Genomic DNA, 26,444 nt, shown 5'->3' with positions numbered 1-26,444 from the left:
TTCCATTTAATCCACCCATCAACCCTCTGAGGTGGAAATTTTTATTATTCCATTCGTAAACAAGAAAACTGAAGCTTAGAGAGTAAATTTTTCTTAAGTCAGATAATAGGAAGTTGAGGGTCACAGATTTGGTTCCAAAATCTAGGTGCTTCACCACTTTGATATCTGTTCTGCCTGGAGAGCTGTTCAGCCAGGAAGTCAGTCCTTGTAGAGATTGCTCATTAAAGGTAATTTCTCTAATGAATGGAGGTTGTGGGAAGGGGTGCAGAAAATACTTTGCAGTGGGCATCCAGTCTCCATATGTCAGCTTCTTATGAATGTGGAGACTTCCTTGAATGTACCTATTGTCAAAAACATCACTGGCCAGTGGTGGCTTCTTGCTGAACATTTTTAGTTCACTGTCCACCAGAAACTTAGATCTGACATGTCTAAGTTATAGCTCAACCCAAGCTCCCCAACCTCAATCAGACCTCCACCCTGACTTTGCTATTTCTTTTAAGAATTTCGTTATTAATCCAGTCATCTAGATTCAACAGCTGTAAAAACCATAACAGCTAACACTTACTGGGAATACATTCCAGTTATTGTGCTATGCATTTTAGAGGTCATCCATTGGATCCTCCCAACAACCCTGGGAGGAAGGTACAATTATTAACCCCATTTTATAGATGAGGAAATTGAAGCTTATGTAAGTTGCCGAAAGTGACACCTTAGCATCTTCTTGAATTACTCACCTCCTTCATCCTCCATAGCTCATGAATCATCAAGTGCTCTCAAGCCTCCCTCTGTACCATGCCTTGCACTTGCTGCCTTCTTTCCATGACCATTGTCACTGTATCAGTCCTGGCTCTTTTTGACTTATGCTTGAGTTGTAGCCCAATGTGGTCTCTCTTGTTCTATGGTCCCCTTTTGATTATGCTTTGATCAGACTAAGCCACCCCAAATCTCAGTTTCATCCCATCCATTTCCGAATTCAAACCTTTAAACTGGCGAAGATGCATCCAAAGGTCCCCAAAGGTTATCCTTGGACAGTGTGATGGTGGCAATATTTTAGTTTTGAGAAATTAAAATTAAAATGAAAAACTGTTACAACTATAGTTTGCAATTATAGGGCCAGAGACATAATAAAGATAAGCAAACACTGTACCCTATAAATGTGTATCTCAGACTTCATTTGTTGCAGCACTGGGGAGCTCTCACTGGTCATCTGACCATTCCAAATACGCAATTCCATTTTTTCGAGGTAAATCTTTGCATAAAAAGCTAAGTAAATCGGCTCAGAGTTTCCATATATTTATAAACTTCATTACTAGTAGTAAAACAACAATTGTACATGTTAAAAGAAAAACTGAATCAAAATACCACCAAAGGATATAACAATAAAAAACTTGTCTCTCTCTCCCAAGGGTAACCATCGAATAAGGTGATTTATATTCTCTTTACACTTTTCTGTAATTTACAGACTTTCAGTGATGGACATGTATTGCTTTATAATAGAAAATAGGGCCAATAAAGCATAATTTCTTAAAAAGGAACCAAATCATTGATCATTCCCTGCTACTTATAATATGAAAGCTAATTTTTTTGGCTGAGATCCTGTGTAATCTGGCCCCAAAATGCTTTCCAGGCTTATTATATACTGTTGAATACAAGTGTTCTGCTTCAGTTAAACTATTTTAAATACTTATTCCCTGCTGTGTCTCCAACTGTGTGTTTTCCCTTTCTGGAATGAGCTTCCCCTTCTGTTTTAATATCCCTTTAATCTATTGTTCAAGACATAAGTCTGATCTGCATACAGCCTTTCCTAACAAGGAAGGAATCAGTATGTAGTGAGTATTTACCATGTGGAATTTTCCCTATATTTGGTGCTTTACTTGATATTCACTGAAACCTCACGATAGCTCTGGCCAGTTGGCATTAATGGCCTGCATTTTGCAGATGAGGAAACTAAGTTTCCCTCAAGTCACGTAACCAGTGTGGCAGGGCTCGGGCTGACAGCTGACTGTTTTGCCCCAGCTGAGACAGCTCTCATTTTTCCCAGCTCCTGGAGCACATGTCTGAGTGAGTCTGACCAGCAATCACAGACGTGCATTCTAAGACAGCGGCATTGCTTGCAGTAGAATTTTCTTTATCTTCTCAACAGAACCTCCTGGGAGGAAACTTGGGCTGAATTCTAACTTGCGATTTCTTAACTCTGTGTCTCTGATCCAACTCCTTAACCTGTCTCAGCCTCAATTTCCTCCACTGCAGATAGGAAAGATAGCGATAGGACCTAACTCTGAGTTGTTACGAGAGTTAAACACCCAGTACATACCATGTACAAAATAAATGATTGTTTCTGTATTTGACTTAACATGGTGATACTAGTTTATTTTCAAATTCTTTGCCAAATTGATAAGTGGAAAAAATCAACTAGTTTTTGTAACTTATTATGTCTGTTTACGTATTTGCAACACGAAGATCAGATATACACTGATTACAGGGTTGTTGCTATTTAGTCTCTCTTGGTTGCCCGTCTTAATTTGACATTGAGGTTTTTCATCTCTCATAGCTGGGATTATATGTTTTTTGAAGCCCTTCACTTCCTTCGTTCCATTTCCTTAAGAATGAGCATGTATTTGTTTGATTTAATTGAATGAAATTGAACACTTGATTCCCATTAGACTTTTAAGCAGTATACTTGGTCCAATTTATTTGTAAACCCTCCAGAGAGGAGCACAGAGCACTGGGCTGAAAGATGAGAGACATGCTTCTAATCCCAGTTTAACTTAACTAGCTGTGCATTCTTGGGCAAGTCACTTACCCTCTCTGGACCTTCGCTTTCTTATATGTAAAGTGAGGGGGGTAGTACTAGGTAATGTCTTAGGTATCTTCTAGCTTTCATAGCACACAGGTACAATTTTCTTCCAGGAGCTTCCTTCAGAGGCAAACTTTTGGAAAATTCCCTCCTCTACCACAAATAGCGCTTTCTTCCAACATCGTGTCACCTCTTTGCAGCAGAATTTGCTTCCTTCCTAGAACTGCCGATTCGTTTGTACATTGCCTTGGGCCCTGGGACAAAAGCAGCAATTACCATCCAAAAAACACAGCCGAGACTTACAGGTAAAGTAGGTCTTACTCGTTTCGTGTGTGGGTTGATAAGATCCTTTGAAAATCTGTTGAAAGCCAGGGACTCACTCACAGAAAAACACACGGAAGCATATATGCACAAAATTTGGGGGGGTTCCTAGACCCTCTGAAGCCCACCCATGTACTCCCTAGGAATCCATGAATTTAGGCAAAGAACATTTGATTTGGGGACATCAAAGGGATCCCTGGAGACAAAATTATCAAAAATGCTTCCTTTCCCATTGGAAAAGGGAGCTGCTAAATTAAATAAATATTTATAGAATATTATTAAAACTCTCTTTTCAAAAACTAAATTACTATGCTTATTTGCAAATACCTTCTTCATAAACCAGGTCATGTGCTAACCTGCTTACGTCTTTCAGAGTAGAATGTAAACGCCTTACCATGCATGACAAAGTCCTGCAGAGTCTGGTTCCTGTCTGCTATTGTTGTACTTTTAAAGGTGAAGTTTTGCACTTTTGAGCCCCAGGGGCGTCCCTTTTGCTCTGAGAACACACCGGCTCCCTACAAGTGACCTTGTTTCTGCTGAACAGTCTCAGAGTGACCTGTTGCCTCTGCCCAGACCATGTCCTTAGTTACCATCCTTCAGGCCTCAGTTCAAACGTCCCCCTCCTCACGAATGCTTCCCCCGACCACCTTCACCCCCTCCTTCAATCATGCACTATCGCAACCCCCAGTTTTTCCCCTGTAGAGTTGATCCTGTCACAGCCCTGCCTGTTGTTTTTGTCTTCTCTCCCCACTAGAGTGTTAGTTCCATGAGGGAAGGGGCCTTGCCTCTCTTATTTATAACTATATTCCCAGAGCCAGGGACAGATTAAAACCTTGAGAGCATCTAAGCACTAAAGATGATGGTACTCCTCCTCGATCTCAAATTCCAGCTAAAAAATGTGCTCCTTCCTCATGTTAACTCCAACCCAAAACAAATGCTCAACCATACACTTCCGTGTACTGAAACAAAAAGAACTCCTTTCTGGATTAGCTGATTGTTAAGACCCTGGAGCTCCTGCTTTGCTGGTGTCCTGAGTACATAAGCTCTTTGCCTCCCTTTGGGGAATCCAGCACTCACTCATCCCTTTAAACATGCTGGAAGCAGTTTTAGGTTAAGCTTGCCTACGCCTACCCAAAAAAAACCTTGCTGGGATGCTGATAGGAATTGTGTTAAATCTATAAATCACTTTGGGAAAAACTGACATACTTACCATATTGGGTCCTCCAATCCATGAATATAGTAAGTCACTCCAATTATTTAGGTCTTTTAAAATTTCTTTCATCAGCATTTTATAATTTTCAGCATACAGATCTCATTCATGGTTTGTTAGATTTAAACCTAAATGTTTCATATTCTTTGGAGAAATTGTAAATGGTAATGTCTTAAATTTGTTCCTGTTTGTTGTTAGCATATATAGAAGCTCGTTTAGCAGAACAAGGAGAGATGTACTCTTTATATATATATTATTTTTTTATTTATATATATATATTTTATTGAAGTATAGTCAGTTTACAACGTTGTGTCAATTTCTGGTGTACAGCATAATGCAGAAATGTACTCCTTAGTGAAGTCAACTTTTCAATGTTTACTTGCTGGACTAGTAACAAGCTATTTATCCTAATATTCATGTGCCTCTGTAATGTGCCTCTAAATTTAGCCTAATTCTTAACTGCTACACAGCAATCTCTACTACTATTCGAAGGGTCTACCCATCCCTCACCTAAATACCCCTTACTCATTCCCTCTCCAGGTCTTTGCTTCTGCCATTTTCCCTCTAGAAGAGTCCTTCCACTGAGCCCTCTTTATCCCAAACTAAACTTAACTGTCCTCTGAGGATGAGGTCAAGGCTCTTCAGATGATGCCTTCCCTGACAACCTCAGCTTACATCGCTGCTTTTCTCCACTGGGCTCTTTTTTTTTTTAATTGAAGTATTGTTGATTTATAATGTTGTGTTAGTTTCTGGTGACAGCATAGTGTTTCAGCTATATATTTATATATTTTTTAATATTCTATCCCATTATAGTTTATTACAAGATATTGAATATAGTTCCCTGTACTATACCCTAGGAACTTGTTGATTATCTATTTTATATATAGTAGTTTGTATCTGCTAATCCAAAACTCCTAATTTATCCTTCCCTGTCCCCTTCCCCCCAACCATAATCATAAGTTTGTCTTCTGTGTCCATGAGTCTGTTTCTGTTTTGTAAATAAGTTCATTTATGTCATTTTTTAAAAGATTCCACATATAAGTGATATCATGTGGTATTTTTCTTTCTCTTTCTGACTTACTTAGTATGATAATCTCTAGGTCCATCCGTGTTGCTGCAAATGGCATTATTTCATTCTTTTTGTGGCTGAGTAGTATCTCATTGTGTGTGTGTGTGTGTGTGTGTGTGTGTGTGTGTGTGTGTGTGTGTGTGTGTATACACCACATCTTTATCCAGTCATCTGTGGATGGACACTTAGGTTGCTTCCATGGTTTGGCTATTGTAAGTAGTGCTGCTGTGAACATTGGGGTGCAGGTATCTTTCCAAATTAGAATTCTGTCTGGATATATGCCCAAGAGTGGGATTGCTAGATCACATGGTAACTCTATTTTTAGTTTTTTTAAGGAATCTCCGTACTTCCACTGAACTCTTAAACAATATTGTATGCTACTCAATCATTAATTTAGTTTTTAATTAGTTTTAATAGATGTCATGTTTCCCTAGTTAGATGATACACACTAGGAGGCTGGGTAATAGCGATCACAGCACCACACACAAGAACGGCACTCCAATTTAATTGTATAAATAAAGAAAGGAGAGACAGGTTTCAAGATGTGTCAGAGTAAGGCGACTGGGGCTGCAGCGTATAAAGAGTACTCCATAAATTCTTGCCATGTCTTTCATCCAGGCAAGATCCATGCTCTCCACCTCTAGGACAAAGATTCTCTCTTTTCCTGCCTTCCTCCAAATCCCAACTCCTCCAACTAAGCAGACTGGAGATGCAGATCCTGTCCAACTACGCCTTTGAAACTGCTGGAAAAACAGCAGGTCTCTGGTTAGTGGATTTATAGAGGTTTACCTGGAGAGCACAGGTAGTAATCCCATTGGAGCTGCAGTAACACCTTCCGGCCACCAGAGGACAGGGCGAGCGGGAGAGATTGCTTCCTCTCTGAACAGTCTTTAAGAGGTCAAAGGCAGAGGCCGAACATCGACTTTGCATCTATGGCCTTCAGGCTTCGTTTACTGCCTGAAGTGTTCGGCGCTCTCCCATCTCCCGATGGGCTCCTTTTCCTCCTCTAAAAGATGGGCTGGAAGTTCCCAGGGGTTTATCCTAATACTAACCCTAATAAAATTATAATAACGAATGCACTTTATCTGCAGGATTTAAAGACATAAAAGGAGTATGAAGATGTTTAATTTTTCTAAATTACCCCCCCGACCTACTTCACAATTCTTTTGCCAATTAAAAAAAAAAGCAATATCCAACCGGACATTCCCCAACAAAGATGCCTTTAGGGACCAATGTCCCAAATCCATTACATTGCAAATGGAATATTTTAGGAGCTAGACTATTCCTATGCACAGATTCTGGCTCATGGAGCAGTCCACTCGCAGTGTGCTTTTCCGTCATTAATCACATCTTTGTTATGTGGTATCCACGTGAGTACTTCTCAGTAGAAGCAGCTTCATGCTCAAATGCTCAAAGAACACTAGAATAAAGCACCGATTGTCCTATTCAGTGATTCCAAGTCCTGGTTTGTCACCACCTCAGGTCTCCAGTTTCCCAAAGTGTGTAATGTAGTTTCAATACAAAGCTATTTTAATTAATCCAAATGAAAAACGCACAAAGCATGGGAAGTTAAATCCATAGGGTCTAGCACCTCTCAAGAAGCGGTGAACCTGTGGTCTGATTTAAAGATGATTCTGTGCTGCCCGATGTAGAGCACACTTTTACAGAGCGTTTTAGGTTGCTCATACTCACTACACTTATAATAGAAATAACAAGTAAATAGAAGCAAAGTAAATTAATGAATGTTAGGAGCGTTCAGGTGGGGCTTTCAAGGACAAATCCAGAGAGAGCTGAGTGCCTGACCACCTGAGTGCGATTTTTCCAAAAGTACCTGCAACTTCTTTTTCCTAAGAGACAGCTGTGCCCTGCATTTTGGATTCGTCACTTTTTAAAGAGCGATTGTAATTCTCTCAAATCATTGTTTGCGTTTCTTCGCGCTGGGGAGGCAGCTGGAAACAGCCCAAGCAGGAGGAAAACGCTCTGCGCCTCGCTGGGAGGGCGAGGGGACCCTGAAATACCTGTTGGGGCGCAGCGCTAAAGGCGCGCGGCCCGGCCCGGGGGTCGGGGATCGGGGGCCCCGGGGATGGCCGGCGCGCGGGCGCGGAAGGAGGAGGCCGCGGGGCCGCCTCCCCGGGCCGCCCGGCTCCTCCCAGCGGCGCCCGCGGAACCTGCCCCGGAGCCGCCGAGCCCCGGAACGGAACGTGACCCGACCCCTCCCCGAGCGGCCGCGACCAGGCGCCGAGTCGCGCTCCGGGCTCGGGCGGGCGCGCAGCCCCGCCCGGCGCCCACCGCCCTGCCCTCGCCTGTCTCCTCCTTTCCCCGGGGCTCCGCTGAGTTCATTCACTGGGATTGGTTTCAAGTGACGCCATCTCTTTATTTTTAAACCAATGACCTCATCCGCGCTTGAAGTTTCCTGACCAGCGACTCTTTCTCTTTCCCCCCAACCCCCCACACACCCCCGCCTTTCCCCCTCTTTCTGGGTATCCCGGTTTGGGGGGGCTCTCATCAGTTTTCAAACGACTCTCATCACCTCTCCCTCCCCCCTCCGCCCCCCACCTCCACCTCCCCAGGTTCCTCGCCCCTTTCAACAGACTTTTTTCAGGGCTGATCGGGGGTGGGGGGGTGGAAGAGAAAGAGTGAAGAAAAGTTGCAAACGTCTCCTCGCTCCCTAAGCCTTCCCGCCCCCACCCGCCCCTCGGAGCAGGAGAAGATAATATAGTGAAAAGAAGAGGAGGAGGAGAGCGCGACGGGACGGACGCGAGCGGGAGCGCGGCCGCCCTCCCGGCTCCGCCGCGGCGCCTCGCAGGTCCCGGAGGCGAGGGGGCCCCGCGGGGAGACGCCGTGACAACTTTCGTTTCCCCCCTCCCCGGAGGCAGCCGGGAGGTCGGCGGCCCCCAGAGTAAGTGGTCGCGCGGACGGTGGGGCGGGAGGGCGCGGGGCCGGGCGCCCGCCGCGCCGGCAGCATGGACGCTCCGCTGCGCGCCCCGCCGGCGCTGCCCTCCCGGCGGCCGGGCCCCGGTCGGCGGGCGGGGTAGGGGCGACCGCGGCCCGGAGCGGCGCGCGCGTGGGAAGCGGGGGCGGGGGGAGGCCCGGCGGGGGGCCGGCCCGCGCGGGGAGGGGGCGGCGGCCGGCGCGGGGGCTCGGGCCGAGCGGGCCGGGCTGCCGAGCTGCCGAGTTCCGCCTCCAGGAGCCGCCGCCGCCGCCGCCGCGGGACGCGGTCCCTTCACGGGCGAAGCTGCTCACTTACAGGCGCGACTGTTACACAACACGCCTGCCAAGTGGGGCCCCGGCCTGACGGTTCCCATTATCCCCGCTTCGCCTTTGGTGTAAGCAGCGGGGCCACCTGGGTGGTGACGGGGCTGCTTTTTTACCAAACCAACTCAGTTTTCATCCTGAGACCCCCGAGACCGGGGGCCGGGGGGCCTGGTGCGCCGGGAACTGCTTTATTTACACCAGCCGTAAAACGTGAGAAAGGAAAAAGCCCAGGGAGACCACCGAGGGTCGGTGTATCCTGTGTGGTTTCACGCCATGAGACTCCAGGGAGGAAAATACTGGTGCAAAACTGAAGTTTTCAGGTGCTGCTGGGTTTATTTTCTTAAAACAACAGCAGCAGCGACAACTGGGTAATTAACTTGAGGAAATATAAGTAGGTCTTAAAATGAATGGGTACTGCAAAATCCTAAAGAAGTTTATCAGACGTCAGCTGCAAAGAGTTTAGTCCCAGGTGCTTCGAGTCGTTTGGAGAAAGCACACCTCCAACCAGCCTGTGATGAGTAAAGTGCTGAGGAAAAACCTGTTACATAATCTCATTTGCCGTGGGGTTTGCAGTGCCGTCCCCTTGAATCAAGGGGAAGTGAGTTAAGATGCAGGGTTTTTAAAACTCTGAAGTTATTTACCCAGTGCTCTGGCTGCCACTTCTGCTTTAAAAGATTATAAGTAAATACTCTGCTCTTACAAGGGAACCAAACCTATCAAACCTGTTTAGAAAATGACCAGGTACTTTTCTTTCCTTTCTTTCTGGGTGTGTGTGTGTGTGAAATTTACCATCTTTGAAAGACCTTATGTCTAGTATTTGGGGAACTTAGACTGTCAGGAAAATGCCTCTTTAAGCCAGTCATCTTTTGAGTGCACAAAGGTGACAACTGTTTCCTCAAAAGATTTATACTATTCCGAACTCCATCAAGAAAAGAGATTTTTGAAGGTAAGGTAAATTTTTAAAAGAAGGAAAGAATTCTTACCAATTGAGTTAGTCACTTGTGAATTATTTACTTTTCCTTGACAATCATGTGTATGGGTGGACAAACAGCTTGGGAGGCTGTAGTTAATTGAGACTTGTGGAAATCTGTATTTGGTGAAGGCAGCTGACTGGAGAAGGTAAATTAAAAAATTAAGAATTTGTGGCTTGGTATAAGCAGTTTAGTCAAAATATGACTAGGCACTGTGAAAGGCTGTTTTTGTTTTTGTTTTTTTTAATAAAGTTGTGGGATTTACTGAGTTTGAGGACTGTGTGAAAGCTTGTTGTTAAAAAAAAAATTGGGGAGGGGGTTTAACATTTAACATTTTATGTAAAAACTTGGGCTAAAAGATCCCAGCCAAGAAGTTGGTATTTAGGTACAATAATTTGCACTTACTGCAGTTCCACTTGGGGGGAAAATTAAAAACGAGTTTATTCTTAATTCTTAATTCTACTGGTAATATAATGAATAAATAACATGGGGGGAAAAGCAGGTTCAAGCACTATAAACCTGCATTTGGATGTACAATAATTGAATACCTGTAAAGTGAAAATAGTCATGTGAAACTGAGGATGAAGGATCTCTTTGGCCAAAAGCTTAATGGGAGTAACTGAAAGGGGGGCAGAAGAGAAGATCCTGTTAACCCAGTTCTTTTTCTTTCTCTTACACAGTAGAAACTACTTGTTGAAGTGAGTCTGAGATCTAGTGTGAGATGGTTAGAGTTTAGGCTGCGGTCAGGAGAAAGGCCAGGGCTGATGTGTGAGTTTGCTTAATGCTCTTTCCTATAGACGCCTGTGTTGGGAATTTAATTCCATCGAGTTTTCGGGCCCCTGGGATTATATGTTGATGAAGCTGATTTACATAGCTGTCCAATATTAATGTTTTTCTATTCTTCAACCAATCATAATAGCATACTAAATATAATTGGATGGAATTAACCAGCGTAATTTATCTTAGAAACCCAACTTTTCCTGGAGTATCCAAAAAAAAGCAGAGTTTTCTATCTTGTGTTATTTGGACTAAAAATTTCACTGGATGTTTAATGTTTTTAAAATGCTTTGTGTTTCTCAAGCAAATGGTACTTTAAATTAAAGCAGTGGACTAATACAGGGTAAGCTGATTTGGATCAGAAGCCCAAGAACGGAGGGAATAAATCAAGGGAAACAGAAACCAGATTTTATGACAATTTTCAACAGATTGAAAAGCTAGTTAAAAGGGCTTCATAGGAAAAACCGCAGTTGATACTTGATTGACTTGTTTAAAAAAAATTAACTGCATCAAAATTTAAAATTGAGACAGATACCTACCATCATAAAAGAAAATGTTACTAATGATGGCTTAAGCAAAAACATAATTAAGAAAGTAAATCTTGCCTAAAGCCACATATGCTATATTCCAAAGCCAGATGTTAAGTTTTTTCTGATTTTCTTGTGTTGAGGATAATCTGATATTGTTGTACATTTCATTTGTCCCAGATGACCCTTGGTCCCTTTATGAAGGGATGAGGTTCATAAAGATTGGCCAGATTTGAATAAGCAGGCTCAGGCCTTAAGGAGAGGCCAGTCCCGTATGCAAACTGACTGAGAAATGGAGTTTGAAATTTAATCAAATAAATGACTGGAGGAAACAGGATTTGCTCAAAAAGAAGGATCTAAGTCAGATTACCAAGGACAGGTACAAAGACATAATAAAAATTTGCCAGGGCTATGATCAGTAAAGAAGGAATTGGGATATATCTTGACATGAAAGGAAAAAGGCATAAAAAGGAAAAATAACCTCCAATACCTTAGCAATAAGAAGAGAGTGATGAAACTTCTCCCTCTGGATTGGGGTTAAATACCTCATTATAGCTGCAAAGTTGAAAAGTTGCAAGATTTTTTTTAATTACATATAAAAATCTTGAGGGATGGGGGTGGATAAAGGATAAAATGAGCATAAGTTATAATTCTGTATATAAAAAAGTAAAACTTGAAATTGCCAAAGGTAAATTTAAAAGGAAGAGGGACCCACTGCAATTTCAGTCGCGTTATTGGAAAGGAAGTGAAAGGTTATGAAAAGTTGAAACTATTAACTCAATTGATTGCTGGATTAACTGTAGGTATGAATCAGTCAAGCAGAACATTTATTAATAGTATACTATTTACAGGTCCTGAGGTGGCTACCAAAAGTGAGGGACAGGGGTCCGCAACATAATGAGGATTATAAGAATTTTAAGGGAGCCATTTACATGTGCAAAGAGAAACAATTATCAGACAGCTGGGAAGTGCCACATTCTTGGTATTGAAGGAGGAAGAGATTGGAGGATTTGGGGAGGTAATCTTCATAGAGATAATAGAATTTGACCTTGGCCTGGAAGGATGCTTAACATGTATATGGAGGAAAGGAAGTAGGGGAGGTCAAATGGAGAGGCCATTCATCCATCTTTTCATTGAGCAAATTTATTTGGAGCCTCTATGTACTAGACCCTGTTCTCCACCTGGGCATACAGTGGAAAATAAGATGAGGGTTTTGCCTTTTTGGAATTTGCATTCTAGTAGCAGAAGACAGAAGGACAATAAACAAGTAAACACTACATGGAAAATCTGATGTCAGGTTGTCATGTCTTGTGAAGATAGTGACTGGGGTCTAGGAAGTTATAGGTGCGAGTTACAGTCCCACTTATTCTGTGAATAACCTATTTTGCCTGTGATATCCTGATGAAGACTGTTAGTGATTTAACTTTTTAATATTTATTTGCCATCCATACCGATTTGAATAGCAGTCTACACATTAACTTCATCTTTAACCAGCTTTTAAAAAGAAGCCTACATAGTATTTTGTAGATTGAAGCATGCGAACTTTGAGTTTTTATCTCCTTGTTCACAATTTATATATGATTCTTTTGCTGCTGTTTGCTAAGAACTTCATGTTTTTTTCAGTGAGGTTTGTGCCATTGTTTACAGTTTACTTAGAGTTGTGATGGATCGGGCTGTGTCCTTAGGTTCCATTCTCCGTTAGGTACGGTTGTCACAGCAGTGGTACAGAGTGAAGCTAAACTCCGAGGACCATCTGTTTGGATGGTGCCTCACATGAAAGCACACAAAATGAAAGATGTATCGAAAGTGTAAGGAAGCGGGTAAAAGGTGACATCCCTTCAGATCCTGTCCACGTGGTGCAGGAATCAGAGTGTCCAGCGGGGCTACCTTGTGCTCTGGGGACTTAATGATGTCTCCTTACAGATTGGCAGGGGAGTTAGTGGTCTTACTCAGAATGCTATCTTAAACTTAGGATTTTTACTGTTTCTCTACAAATTGTAGGAACCTGATGCAAAAGTGTCGGTTCTGAAACAGGGAAGTCTGGATTCTCAGTGTAGTTATCCAACTGCCAGTTTTTGTTGTTGTTGAGATGTCCTTTACAGTATCTGCTAAAAATTTCTTAGTGACTATTTCATGTTTTTGGACACATTTAGGAAGTACTTCTTAAGCATTCTTGAAGAAATGTGTTCTCTCCTTCTCCACTTTTTTTTTTGAAGTTTTAAACTTAGAAAAATGTATAGGTGAAATTGAGGTAAAAGATTCCAGAATGGATTTGTATTAAGTGTGAGGGCCTATAGAACTACATCTCTTGAAAATTTTTCTCTATGCACGTAACCAGTTTTCATCTACAATACATTCTGACATACTTGGGACAAGCCTCTGAAAGAGGAAACAATTTTCAGAGGAGGTGGGAGATTCTTTAGCTTTCCCTTGATTTCCTTCTAAACTAAATAGTCCATTTAGAAAATAATTGTAGGCGTAAATGCTAGAGATCTGTAATGTGTGTAATAAAAGCTAGTGTAGCGTGTACTTGTCAAAAATACTTGGGAAGGACAGTAGAATTCAGGTTTGTGTTAATGTCTGGGATAGGGGTAGGCCAAACTGCAGTTTATAAAGATGCACTGTAAATTGTAATGGTCTATGGCAAGGTAAATAATATTAAATATCTTCATTCTCGCCCTTAAAATTAACGGAGAAAGTCACCTGTAGAGAAATATATGCTGCTTCTTGTTTTGCTGTATAATTTAAAAAAAACACAACTCATTTTCTAGGATAGTGCCTGGTAGAGTTGGCTTTTGACAAATGTTTGCTGTGTAAATTGCATTCTCACAAACTGTTGCTTTTGATTGTGATTCCATTCTGTCTCTAGCTTAGAGCACTGTTTTTTGAGCTTTGAGTTGAAACCTGCAGGGGTTCCCCTCCAGCCTTGGGCATCTGGCTTTTTTGGGGGTACCCTCCCTCTAGAAGCTGGACCCTGACCTGAGCTCCAGCCTGCCTGGCCTGTGGCCGACCTGAACATGTAGAAATAATACCATATATAAAACATGGTATTGTTTCCTCTTCCTTCCTAGCTTTAGGTAAAAATCTTGTATTCACTTGAAAATGAACTGGTAAGAATGATATTTTGATGATATAAACCAACTAAAAAGTAACAAAGACTCTTTTTTTAGAGACACTCAGGAAATCAGAACATGGAGTGTATGTTAGATGATATTTGAGAATTATAACCATAAAATTTTTATCTATATTAATGGTATCGTGGTTATGTTAAAAAAATTCTCATCTGTGAAAGATACATATGGAAGCATTTATAAGCAAAATGAAATGATGCCTAATATTTGTTTTTAAAAAACCTTCAGGATAAGTGCAAATACAGACAAATGAGAAATAAAACAATATTGGTAAATTTTTGATAATTGTTGAGGGTACATTGGGGTTTGTTACTGTTTCCTGTACTTTTGTGTGTATTTGGAAATATCCACAATAATTCGTTAAAATCTGCATTACCAGTATAACTGTAGGGAAAGAAATTTAGTACAGTAAAATTAAGACATTTACTACAATAAAATCGATTGGACATTTGAGCTAAATGGCTAATCAAAAATTTCTAATTTGCATTTTCTGTAAGTTCTGCTTTTAGTAACAAATTTTTAAGAAGAGGGAGAATGTTGTAGAAATGTGGTCACAAGATTAAAACTCCTAACTTTGAGATCTTGTAATAATCATATACCTGTAGTTTATACATCGTTTTCACATATTTTGTCTTTTATCCTCAGAACAGGACATGAGTTACCCATTTTATAGATGAGGAAACTAAGACCTTAGAGAGACTAAGTAATTTATCCAAATCCCAAAGCAAGTTAAGAAGTGGTGGTAGAACTGAGTGGAGATCCTCTGACTCATTTTCAGGTGCCCCTCCTCTTATATCTGTATACTTAGAAGCACTCTTGTTTGTGGTATTAAAAACCAGAGGTTTTCAAACATTTTGGTGTCAGGACACTTTTGCATTCTGAAAAATTATCGAGGCCCCCAAGATCTCTTATGTGGACTATATCTGTCAGCATTTAACATATTAGAAATTAAAACTGAGAAACATTTAAAATATTTATTCATTTAAAAACAACAGACTCATTAAGAGTTAATGTAAATAACTTATCTTTATGAAAAAACTATTCCAGAACAAAAAATACAGTGAGGTGTGTGAGATGGTTTGATCTTTGGCCCCGCTCTCTAACGCATTGCTTACTGGAGGACAGCTGGATTTTCGTAACTGCTTTTATATTCAGTCTGTTGTGATTCGTTGTTTTGTTTGGAGTATATGAAAGAAAACGGGCTATATACAGATTCGTAGTTGAAAAAGGGTGTAGTATTTTTATGTCTTTTTCATGTAATTGTGAATATTATAGGATATAATGAAACTCAGCAAGTGGTAGATTCTTAAGGCTTAGTTGCATTGTTGAATCTGACACGATAGTAATGATTTTTTTGTACTCTGCAACTTACAAATCTACTGGTCCATCTTGCACTGTGGATGGACCTTTGATCTGTGTGTGATTTTATAACATCGTACATTGGTCTTTTGAAAAATAAATGGTTTTCTGAATTCTGCAAATCTTTCAAATGTTGACACATTAGGTTACACAAATCATTTTATACATATACATATATAAAATGATTTATATGTGATTTCATTTTCATATATTTCATAAATATACAATCGTGTATAAAATGATTTAACAAATGACATTCATTAACACGACCATAAATCTCATCCAAAAAGTCTTTAAGAATTGGGATGCAATCAAGATTTTGGTGTCCAGTTCAAGTTTTCCAAAATTCTAATTTTTTTCTTGGAAGCTCAGATTTTATCATCAGCAGCAGATACTGTCAGTTTTTTCCTTGAAGTCAGGCTCACTTTGTTTATTTTAGAGAAAATGTCTGCCAAGCACCTACATCTAAATAACTATAAGTTGTCTGCCTGTCATTCTTTTGGCAAAAATGGGATTTCATGGAAAAAGTGTAGTTTAGCTCACAACTCAAGTCATTGCATAAGTGATTTTCCTCAAAGCAGCCACCGTATTAAGTACAGAGAAGTGCTTCTTGTGCACCTCCCATTTCATCACCCATATTATTAAAACGACCATGTTCTCAAAAGTGAGATCTAATAAAGTTAATAACTTGTGTTGTTTTATTACTGACATTGTTAAGTGAAACTGACTTTTTAAAAATGATTGATACGCGGGGAAGAATGTAATTATTACCAGTGCAGTTTGTACTCTGGCCTGGACCCCTGCTAAGGTGCTGGCCGTGTAGCCCTCCACTGCTTCTGCACCATCAGAGCAGATACCAACATGGTCGTTTCAGGATAAATCATGAAATTCAAAAAGTTATTTAACACTTGGAGTAATTCAGCAGCACTTAAATTGGTTGCCAAGCATTCACATAAAAGAAGACCTTCGATGATTAGTTGGCGTGGATACTGGAATAATAAAAGCAAAACAGTAAGTCCACCCGTGTCCACTGATGTGTCTGCTTATAAAGCAGAGGTACAATCCTTAAGGTGAGGTATTAGCTTCTGGGTATTAACATTTAATGGGAGGGGCTAGCGCTTCATTGGTAAGTGGCATCGTTGTGATTTCTTTTGCTGACTTTTCACTCAGCAGACCTTCAGCGATGTCAGCCACACAAAGCTGTTTCCCAACCGTCTTGTGCGCTGCTCCCACCGGTGCATTCTGATGATTTACCCTGTGTGATGCTTCCGTGACTTTTTCATTCCTAATTTGAAAGCAATTGTTTGCTTTTAAAGAGTTCATCATGTCAGTATTTAAAACATTCATTTTCTTTAAACTCTCAATTCATTGGATTGATAACAAGGTAGTGGAGATTATAGCAGATATAACCAAAGATTGTTACTGCTAGGAACATAGAAGTACTGAGAACACACTGAGTTAGCTTTTGAAACATGCATATTTAATAACTTAAACCTATTCCCTTAGAGCATTCTAAGCACAAGAATACACAAGCATATGTTTTATTAGCTGTCAGAATGATAATTATCATATACCATGTATTCCCTGGATTCACTATTGTGAAAAAAGCTGTGGTATCTTTGCATTACTATGGACTAAAAATAGTTTTGACACTGGATTCCCTGAAAAGGTCTCAGGGACCTCCCACCAGGGGTCTCTGGATCACACATTGAAAATGTTGATATAAACTAGTGCCGTGTCCTAATGTATTTTTAGAGCTGTCTCACATAGACATCTGTATCAATAAAGCAGTGTCTCCATCGTAACTGATTAATCTGTCGGGAAGAAGGAAACACGCTAGTGGGTGGGATGAGCCCTGTGATCTGCAGTCTGCAATGGTGGAAGGTCGAGTAACATCAGAGAGCGGTGGACGGAAGGCAGGAGCCTGTAAAAGCACTTCACAACTTAACAAAAAATGAGCATTCGTTCTCTTTTGGTTTTTTTAAAGCTAAAAAAGCACCGAGCCTGCATATATCTCATATGTATGTAACAGATGTTCACGTCCGTTGTTTGTTTCTTCCACCCAGGGAGGTTGTTGACCTTTTTTTCTGAGGAAGCTGAGGGATGACAGAAGACAGATGAGGTTAGAAAGAAGAAATTGTGAAACAGGAGTGAACGGCATAGACATTCATGATCATGGGACCAGCTACAGGCAGACTGGGCTGTGGACAGAGATGGAAATGAGCACTGGGGTGAGGGGGTGCATAGGAAGACCGAGGGGGAACCGAGTTCTCCTGTGCACTGGACAAAGGAAGGATGGGGCCTGGGGAAGTAGAGATGGTGCAACTGGAGTTGTGGAGATGAACTTATATTTGAAAGATTTCCATCAAAGTACAGTTAAAATAACTACTAAAATAACTGTATTGAGTAGTCTAACTTTTAATGTACTACCAGTATTCAAATTCTATTATTATAACCCGTGTTGAGAAAGCAGCAATGCTGTGACCACGGTATAGTGCTGGTAAGTCTCTAAGCTTTGGTTATAAGCATCACTGTTTGAAAATATTGACTGGGCCGGGTTTGGGGCTGCAAATTCAAGAATGGAATTTTAATATTTGATTTTTTACTAACAGGTAGTTATGTTTAATGGAGACAGAAGAGTTTAGTTCAGATAGATATCATTTATCAGTTTATTTATGTGATAGTTACTTCCAAAAAGGATTTGGGATGGCAGAAGGAAGGATCGAAGTCAATAATCAAGAACAAACACGATTCTAAGTCATATTTTTCCCCTGTGTTTTGTCTACTGATGACATTTATTTTAATAGGGTTATATAGCTGAGGTAGTATAATTATAAAGTGATTAAATGGGTCTCTGTTACCTGTGCAGGAGAGAATCTTGCCACTTTTTAGTTGCATGTAGTATAAGCAGACTATACATTTGTAATGGGAGTGACTGGGTAGGAAAATCATAGCAGACCACAGGAAAAAAATTTTTTTTAATACAATATTGTTTTCAGCTATAGTTGACAGAAAGCCATGAGCAGAGGCTTAAACCATAAACTATTCATTATTATGCAGTTCAGAGACGTTCAGAGGTGGGTGGTCTCAGGGTTGATTCAGTTGCTCAGTAGTGTCCTCAGGACCCCAGGGTCTCTGCCATCTTTTGCATGTTCACTTACTGCCATCAGGTCACAAAATGGCTGCCTCAGCTCTAGGCATCACATCCCTTTTCCAGGCAAGAAGGAGGAAGTAGACAGAGCAAGCAATCCCTCCTCCTGTGCTTGCCTGACAGAGAACAAAATCCCAGAAGCTTCCATCCAATCTTCTCTGAAGTCTAATTTGCTTGAACTGTTTCACAAGGCAGCCCCCGCTTCATGGGAGATACTGGGCAAATGAGTGTCTGGCCAAGGGGTCTGGGTACCAGGATTGGTATAACGCATTTCGTGTATTGTTTCCTAGGCTTCGGCACAATGCTTGCTGCCCAGGAAAAACTGAGACTGTGTTAGCAAGTTAGAGGGGGAGACGTGTCTGTAGGGTGGCTGGTGTCTATCACAGAAATGCAGAGGGGAAAGCACGAAGAGTACTAAGTAGCTGGCTGCCACGACTTTTCTTTAGTCTCGAGACTGCTTTACGTGTTTCCTTCTTTCTTACGTGTTCCCTTTTCTTTCTTATTTTAGTGGAGGATGACACAGGCCTGTGTCTCAGTTAATTGTAGAGTTCATATAGGGACCGTTAGGTCTCAATTTCCTCAACCATGAAACAAGAATATTGTGTTAGAGAATTTAAAATGTATGGTGTTTTAGAGTCATCATGATAGCTGGGTAGTACCTCTAATAAAGATCTTGATGATATAGAAGGGTAAAGCTAAAATTAGCTTTTGGCCTTTTGGCAGTTAAGTAATATGATATCACTTAAGCCCCAGACTTCCATCGACAGTGGAAAACTAACTGCATTTTTATTTTAATAGAGGAACATACACATATATGTGTATAGTTTATAATCAAAATAACCTCAGCGCAGTGTTCTAGGAAAACGCCATCTGTCCCAGCAGAGGAGGCATTTTAAGCGCTCTTGGTAAAAGCCTGGTAGAACACTCCTTTTGCTTGTTGGGCATTTGTTCTTATTTGTTAATAGTGTTTGCACTGCATATGTTTGCCTTAGATAAAATTAAAGGACAACTAAAAGGGAAGTGATTCCCTTCGCGCAGCATAGCAACTGAACTTCACTCGAATGAAGCTGAACCTTTGATGTTTCGCGTGTCACGAAATGGAATTCTGCTTGTGTTTCGGAGAGAGTGATGTTCTGGCTCTTCATATAGAATCCTGTTGAGATTATATGAATTTGGATAGATGGCAAGTAGGAAATCATATTCCCAGCTCTAACAAATTACAAAGCAATTATACCACATATAAAAGAGGCTGCTGAAATGTTAACCTAAAAAGTATTAATCTATCCAATAAAAATCTTAGAGAAGGATCCTGGTGCCATTTATTGTGGTTTATCAGTTTTGGGAGATCCTGGAGATAAACATTATTAACTGTGGCATTTAAAGGGGCCAAAAGGCATCTGCAATTTGGAATGTATTTTTAAGAATAAAATGGGTGTGTGTATATGTACTTAACAGCTGCTTTAAACAGCTTAGGGGGGCAGCGTCTAATTTCATTACCAGAAAATATCCAAATATCAGAAACTTTTCCGTCTACTGAGATCCTTTTGACTGTGTAATGAAAGCAGTTGTTCTCATTTTTCATTATGTGAATGACTAAGAGCCTTGTTAATGTAAATATTCAGGAAGCTTGATTTTATAGCTTCTTGGTTTTATAACCAACAATAAAAGTCATGTACAGCGGAAAGCCCCTTCTTCTCATGTCTACAGTCCCAACCAAAGGACGAACTCAAGCAATTTTTTCTGGCGAAGAAATGACCCGTGTGGCAGGATCTTAGATGCTGCCCGTGGTGGGCTCATTATAGAATGTGATTAACATGATGTTACTTTAAAGAGATAACAGTGTTTGGGGAGGGGATTTCCAAGTACCAAGTGTTAGGCAGTATGGCATCCACTTGCCAGGAAAAAGTTTTATACAAGTTTTTAATAAACGTTATTGTGAAATCAGTGGAGATTTTCATTATACAAATGACCTTAATTCATTTATTAAAGTAAGCATTTGGACTTCTGAGTCTGGTAGCTTCTTTTCTGGACAAAAGGTCCATTCTTTTTGCCAGTGGTCGTCAGCATGTCATTGTCATCAGCATGAACAAGTGTGACTGAGTGACTTCTAAGAGTGAGGTATTGGAAGGGACGCAAAGAAGTACAGCCTTGGTCGTCAAGGAGTTCATATTTGTTGCCAGCATCTCTTTACTGACTATCTACTCTTCATGCTTTAAACAAATCACTGAAAGACTTGTTAATCTTTGCCCTAGGGGGCTCTTCATCTAGGGGTCCAGCACACCAGTCTCTCCACTTTCCTAGGCCAAGGGATAAAGTCACAATTAGAAATGGCGGTCAGCCTGCCTGAAGTCCTCTCCTGACCATTTCCCCTCCTCACCTGTGGTTGCAGACCCGCCCTGCCTGCCCTCAGAGCTGCGTGCTGGCTGGCTGCTGCTGTAGGGCAGTTTGGGAAGACAAGACGGTGTCCTGGAGCAGTTCACGCCCTTTACAGTATGAAAGGTTGGGAGGGACACAGCTAGAAAAAGTAAGAGAGCTTTTGCTGTTTTCCTTTTTTAAAAAAAAATGGTTAAAAACAATGTAGAATTTATCATCTTAACCATTTTTAAATGTACAGTAGTGTTAAGTATGTTCACATTGTTGTGAAACAGATCTGTAGAACTTTTTACATCTTGCACATCTGAAACTCTGTACCCGCTGAACAACAAAGCCCCTTTTCTCCCTCCCCCAGCCTCCGGCAACCACCATTCTACATTCTGTTTCCATGAATTTGACAATTTTAGATACCGTGTGGCAGTGGAATCATAGCATTTATCTTTTTGTGATTTCTTTTACTTAGCATAACGTCCTCAAGAGCCATCTATGTTGTAGCACGTGACAGGATTCCTTCCTTTTTAAAGCTGAATAATATTGTATTATTGGGTAATCACATTTTGTTTATTCATCTGTTGGTAGATATTTGGGTTGCTTTTGGCTATTGTGAATAATGCTGCTGGGAACGTAGGTGTACAGATATCTCTTCGAGACCCTGCTTTCAATTCCGTTGGATCAGTACCCAGAAGAGGAATACTTGGATCAAATGGTAGATCTGTTTTTAATTGTTGGAGGAACCACCATACCACTTTATAGAGCAGTTGTACCATTTCACAGTTCCACCAATGGTGCACAAAGGTTCTAATTTCTCTACATCCTTGCCAACACTTGCTATTATTATATTTTAAATAATGACTATGCTGACAGGTGCAATGTGATGCCTCATTGTGGTTTTGGTTTGCATTTCTCTGATGATTAGTAATAATGGGCATCTTTTAATCTACTTGGCCATTGTGTATCATCTTTGGAGAAATGTCTATTTAAGTACTTTGCCCATTTTTCAGTTGGTTATTTAATTTTTTGTCGTTGACTTGTAAGATGCCATTTTCTCTTTAAAACATGAGTTAGCAACATAGACCTACTCACAGACCAGGTGTGATATAACGGAGGAATCCAGAAATGGAGTGAGCAGAGACTAGTAACTATACAGAGTAGCCTCGCCCATCTCTAGCCGTCGTCAGTCCAGCTTGCTTAATTGAGGACTTTGTACTCCAAAAGAGGATTTAAGGCCTCAGATTCATCCTCCTCTTCCTCACTCTTCCTCCTCATTACCTCTAAAACCAGGGGGATGGACAAGATGATAACTGAGGTGTCTTCCAGCTGTAAAATACTGAGTTTGGAGAGTATTGCCTTTTACTGACTGACCTTTAGCATCTAAAATTTCCTTGGAACTTCAGTAACATTTGACTCCTAGACTAAGAAATCTCGTTGATGGTTAGTAAGAAGCCCTCCGCCAAAGTTCCAATGGATCTTTGGTTTGCTAACTTTTAATCTTACTCATTTTTCTCGTTATAGTATGATGTCACCTTCAGATCGTGGGCCTAGAGGTCAGTTCTTTCATTGCTGCCTCAGACAGGTCCTTCAGCGGGGCTGTGGCCAGGGGCTGGAGCTTGTACCTTGCCCTGCAGGTACACAGTGGTGGTGGTTTTTTCAACCTACTTGCAGTCATGAGGAAGTAGAAGCCAAAGTTTGCTGGACAGTGTGTTTGTTGTTGTTTTAAATACATAGAGAAAACAGAACTAGTCCAGATTTTCAGTGAATTCTTATTTCTGTAAAACTAGCTATATTTTTTGTGTTAAAGGCCAGTTTAAAGAAATAATACCCAACTGATTATTTCCTACCCATGACTTTTATAGCAGTAGTAATTAAAAGAAGTAATGGTTGTTGTTGAAGTTTACCATGGACTCTGATATCATATGCTTAGAATTACTTTTAAATTTTAAGTACTTGATATTTAACATTTTTGCATCTTATACTGTCGGACAGATAACCAGTAACAGTCTTTAGGGAGCTCACCTTAGTTATGTGGAGTTATGTTATCACCATATGGCGTATGACTTAAAATGCTCTAATGCTAACAGTATTCTATGAGGTAATAAGGTGAACAAGCAAAATCCAGTAAGCCACACAGGAATGGGTGAGGAATATGCACGGTGACTCAGAAAGCGTGAGCTGTTGGTGGTGCTTGCAGTAGAAGTCAGGGTGTCTGATCCAGCAATTGTCTTCGTCCTTGGCCACCTGTGGCATTTGCATTGCCTTCTGGCACATTGTCAGGTCTCAGTGGAACAGTGCTAGTCCCTTCTTTTGCCAAAATACTAAATATAGCCAGGTGTGGACGGGGGAGGTAATAATGCAGGGGACTGAGGCAACTTCATAGAGCTACGTTGTGAGAAGCTGGAGAAATGTTCAGAGCCATCCTATGCCATTCTTTTTTTTTTTTTTTTTTAGTACTGCAAAATTTTTATCAAAATATTTCCTAGAGCAAATTTCAAAAAGACAGGTTTGATTTTTGGTTGGTTGGTTTGAAACTGGTTTTATTTATTTTTATTGATGTATGGTTAATTTATAGTGTTGTGTTAGTTTCTGGTGTACAGCAAAGTGATTCAGTTATACATATGTGTATATATATATTCTTTTTCAGATTCTTTTCCATTATATTTATTATGAGATATTGAATACTGTGCTACACAGTGGGACCTTGTTGTTCCAATGTCATTCTTAATCTGGATTGTATAGTCAACCCAAGGATTGAAAATGCAGTTGGTAACATTATGATTATTTCATTGTAAAAGATTATCTAGGCCTTGTGGGGCTCCCCATCACCATTCCTCTAATCACAGATTAGTCATTTAATTATGAAAAAAACATAACCACCAGAACACAGGTAGAGTGAAAAGACAAAACTAACTTCTGGTTAGTAATTAGCAGGCCAGAATTCATCAGTGTCATCATTATCAAAAAGGTGTAAGATTTCCCCTCCAAATGATAGCATTTCATAAATTTTGTAATACATTAAACTGTCAGATGTTTTCATTATTCGCTTATTTATGTTTCATGAGAAATGTAACTTATTTCTCTACACTTTCTGTTCCTGGTTTCTAAAAGTATATAATGTTACTATTATTACAAAATATTATTTGTAATGAAAGTTCTTTTTTCCTTTTGGATGCTTCAGAATCCACATATTAGACATTAGAGTAGTGCATGAGGCTTTAGGACTGTGATTTGGTCCCCATTTCTCTAATCTGCTTTGTTTTTGATGGGGAAAGATTTGCTAGGAAATGTGACTGAAGCAATCATATAATTTTGGCTAGATGGTAGCATTTAGAATATCACTAGACTTCATTTATCCATATACCTTCTTATCTGTTACTAGAGTAGCAAGATTTGATCATGATTTGTGTAGTTACAAGTTAGTAAACTTTTCTAATTAAATAGGGAATATATGTATAAAATGTTTTGATAGTGTTCAAAAATCAGTTAATATAATTCACATTAACTGTACAAAAGTAGAAAAAAATCACTATCTCAGTAGATTCAGGCAGATCATTTGTTAAAATCTAATATCTGTTCTAGATTAAAAAAAAAAAAAACAAAAAAACTCTTACCAAACAAAAAGTAGGGACTTCCTAAACATGAAACCAAGTTCTGGCGAAGGTGCAGAGCAAATGGAACTTCGCATGTTGCTGGTGGGAGTGCAAAATGGTACACCTATTCCAGAAAACAGCTCAGCAGTTTCTCATAAAGATAAATGTATACTTACCTTATGACTCATCAGTCCTACTGCTAGGTATTTACTTAAGAAAAATGAAGACTTATGTTCACGCAGAACCCAGTGCACAAATGGCTATGCAGCTTTATGAATAATCACCCTGGACTAGAAAGAACCCAAATGTCCTACAGCCGGTGAACAAATATACAAATGATGGTAATTCCTTCAAGCAAACTATTGATAAATGCAACAACATGCATGAATCTTAAAGGCAGTGTGCTGAGTAAAAGAAGTCAAAATGTTATGCACTGTATGAGTCAATTTAAGTCATATTCTAGAAAGGCAAAACTACAGATATGGAGAACAGGTCAGTGGTTGCCAGGATTTGAGGGTGGGGAGAAGGTGTTTTACAAAGAAGTGGCATGAGGATGTTTTCTGGGGTGATGGAAGTGTTCTGTCTTGGTTGTGGTGATGGTTACATTATACATGTGATCAAAGCTCATGGGAACTGTACACCAAAACACGTGAGTTTACTTTTTATAAATTAAAGGTATTTTTTAAAAAGTAAGTTTAGATGCCAGGTCAATATAGAGAATCTGTATTTCTGTATGCCAATAATAACCAGAAAATGAAATTTTAGGAAAGATGACATGAATAATAGCATTAAAAATATCAAATACCTAGGCTAAATCTAATGAAAGCTGTCTGAAATCATTACACAAGCTGATTCTAAAGTTTATATGGAAACACAAATGGCAAGAATAGTCAAGGTAATAATACTGAAGGAAAAATTATAGGATTTACACTATTAGATATGCAGTGTGAAATAAACAAATCAATGGACTAGGATAGAGACCAGAAACAGACCCACAACTTATATATATGTATATGTGTATATATGTGTCCTGTATGTATATATATTTGTGTGCACATATATATACATAGACACTTAATTTATGATTAAGATGGCATTTCATTATACAGCAATGTGGACAGAAAAGTCTTTTCAATAAATGATCCTGGATCAGTTGCTTATCCATGTTGAAAAAAACTAATTTTGGCCCCTACCTCACATCATACACAAAAATTATAGGTCAGTTGTTGATCTAAATACAGAAAGTTAAAAAAGACTTCTAGACGTGCTCAACAAAGTAGTCATCACAGAATGCTGGGAAAAAAACTACAGTGAAATTACCACTACACACCAACCAGAAGAGCTAAAACTTAAAAACAAATTACAACAAAAATACTTTGAAGTATCAAGTGTCATCAAGGATGCAGAACATCTAGAGCTCGGAAACACTGGTGGTGGGATTGTAAATCAGCACAACTGCTGTGGACGGTTGGTAGTGTTGTGTTAAAGCTCTACACTCATCTTGCCTCTGACCCGGCAGATCCAATCCTAGTTGTATACCCAACAGAAACATGTACTTACGTTCACCAAAAAGCATGTACAAGAATGTTCATACCATAAGTCATAATAACTCCAAACTGGAAACAACCTAAATGGTCCATCAGTAGAAGAATGGCGAAATGCATTGTTGTATATTCAATGAAATACCACAGAGCAGTGAACAGGAAAAACTGCTGCTACTTACAGCAACATGGGCTCAAATATAATGTTTAGTAGACGAGTTCAGACACAAAAGAGTTCAAAAACAAGCAAAACTAGTATATAGGTAAGAAGCCAGGTTAGTGGTTATCTTCAGGGAGGGAGATTAGTTGATGGGATGGTATAAGAGGCCAGCTTCCAAAGTCTTCAATTTCTTGATTGGGATCCATAGTTTTGTGAGT

The 26,444-nt window shown here is 40.0% G+C and overlaps 1 protein-coding gene across 3 annotated transcripts in view; it reads left to right on the top strand.

Moving 5' to 3' along the window:
* Positions 1 to 7,609: 7,609 nt before the first annotated feature.
* The window catches only part of DUSP16 (dual specificity phosphatase 16), a 74,843-nt gene continuing 56,008 nt past the window's right edge, over positions 7,610 to 26,444 (top strand). Inside the window, exon 1 of one of the 3 annotated variants that reach the window (XM_074357949.1) lies at positions 7,610 to 8,296. The gene's annotated coding sequence lies outside the window, so the exon portion shown is untranslated. Of the gene's footprint in view, positions 8,297 to 8,581; positions 8,724 to 8,771; positions 9,394 to 26,444 lie in introns of those variants that run through there. The other 2 variants (XM_074357950.1, XM_074357951.1) reach the window with 2 other exon arrangements.

This window comes from Camelus bactrianus, chromosome 34, assembly GCF_048773025.1.
Source record: "Camelus bactrianus isolate YW-2024 breed Bactrian camel chromosome 34, ASM4877302v1, whole genome shotgun sequence".
Lineage (NCBI taxonomy): Eukaryota > Metazoa > Chordata > Mammalia > Artiodactyla > Camelidae > Camelus > Camelus bactrianus.
Note: the sequence above shows the minus strand (reverse complement) of the source record. Positions and strands in the feature narration are given on the sequence as shown.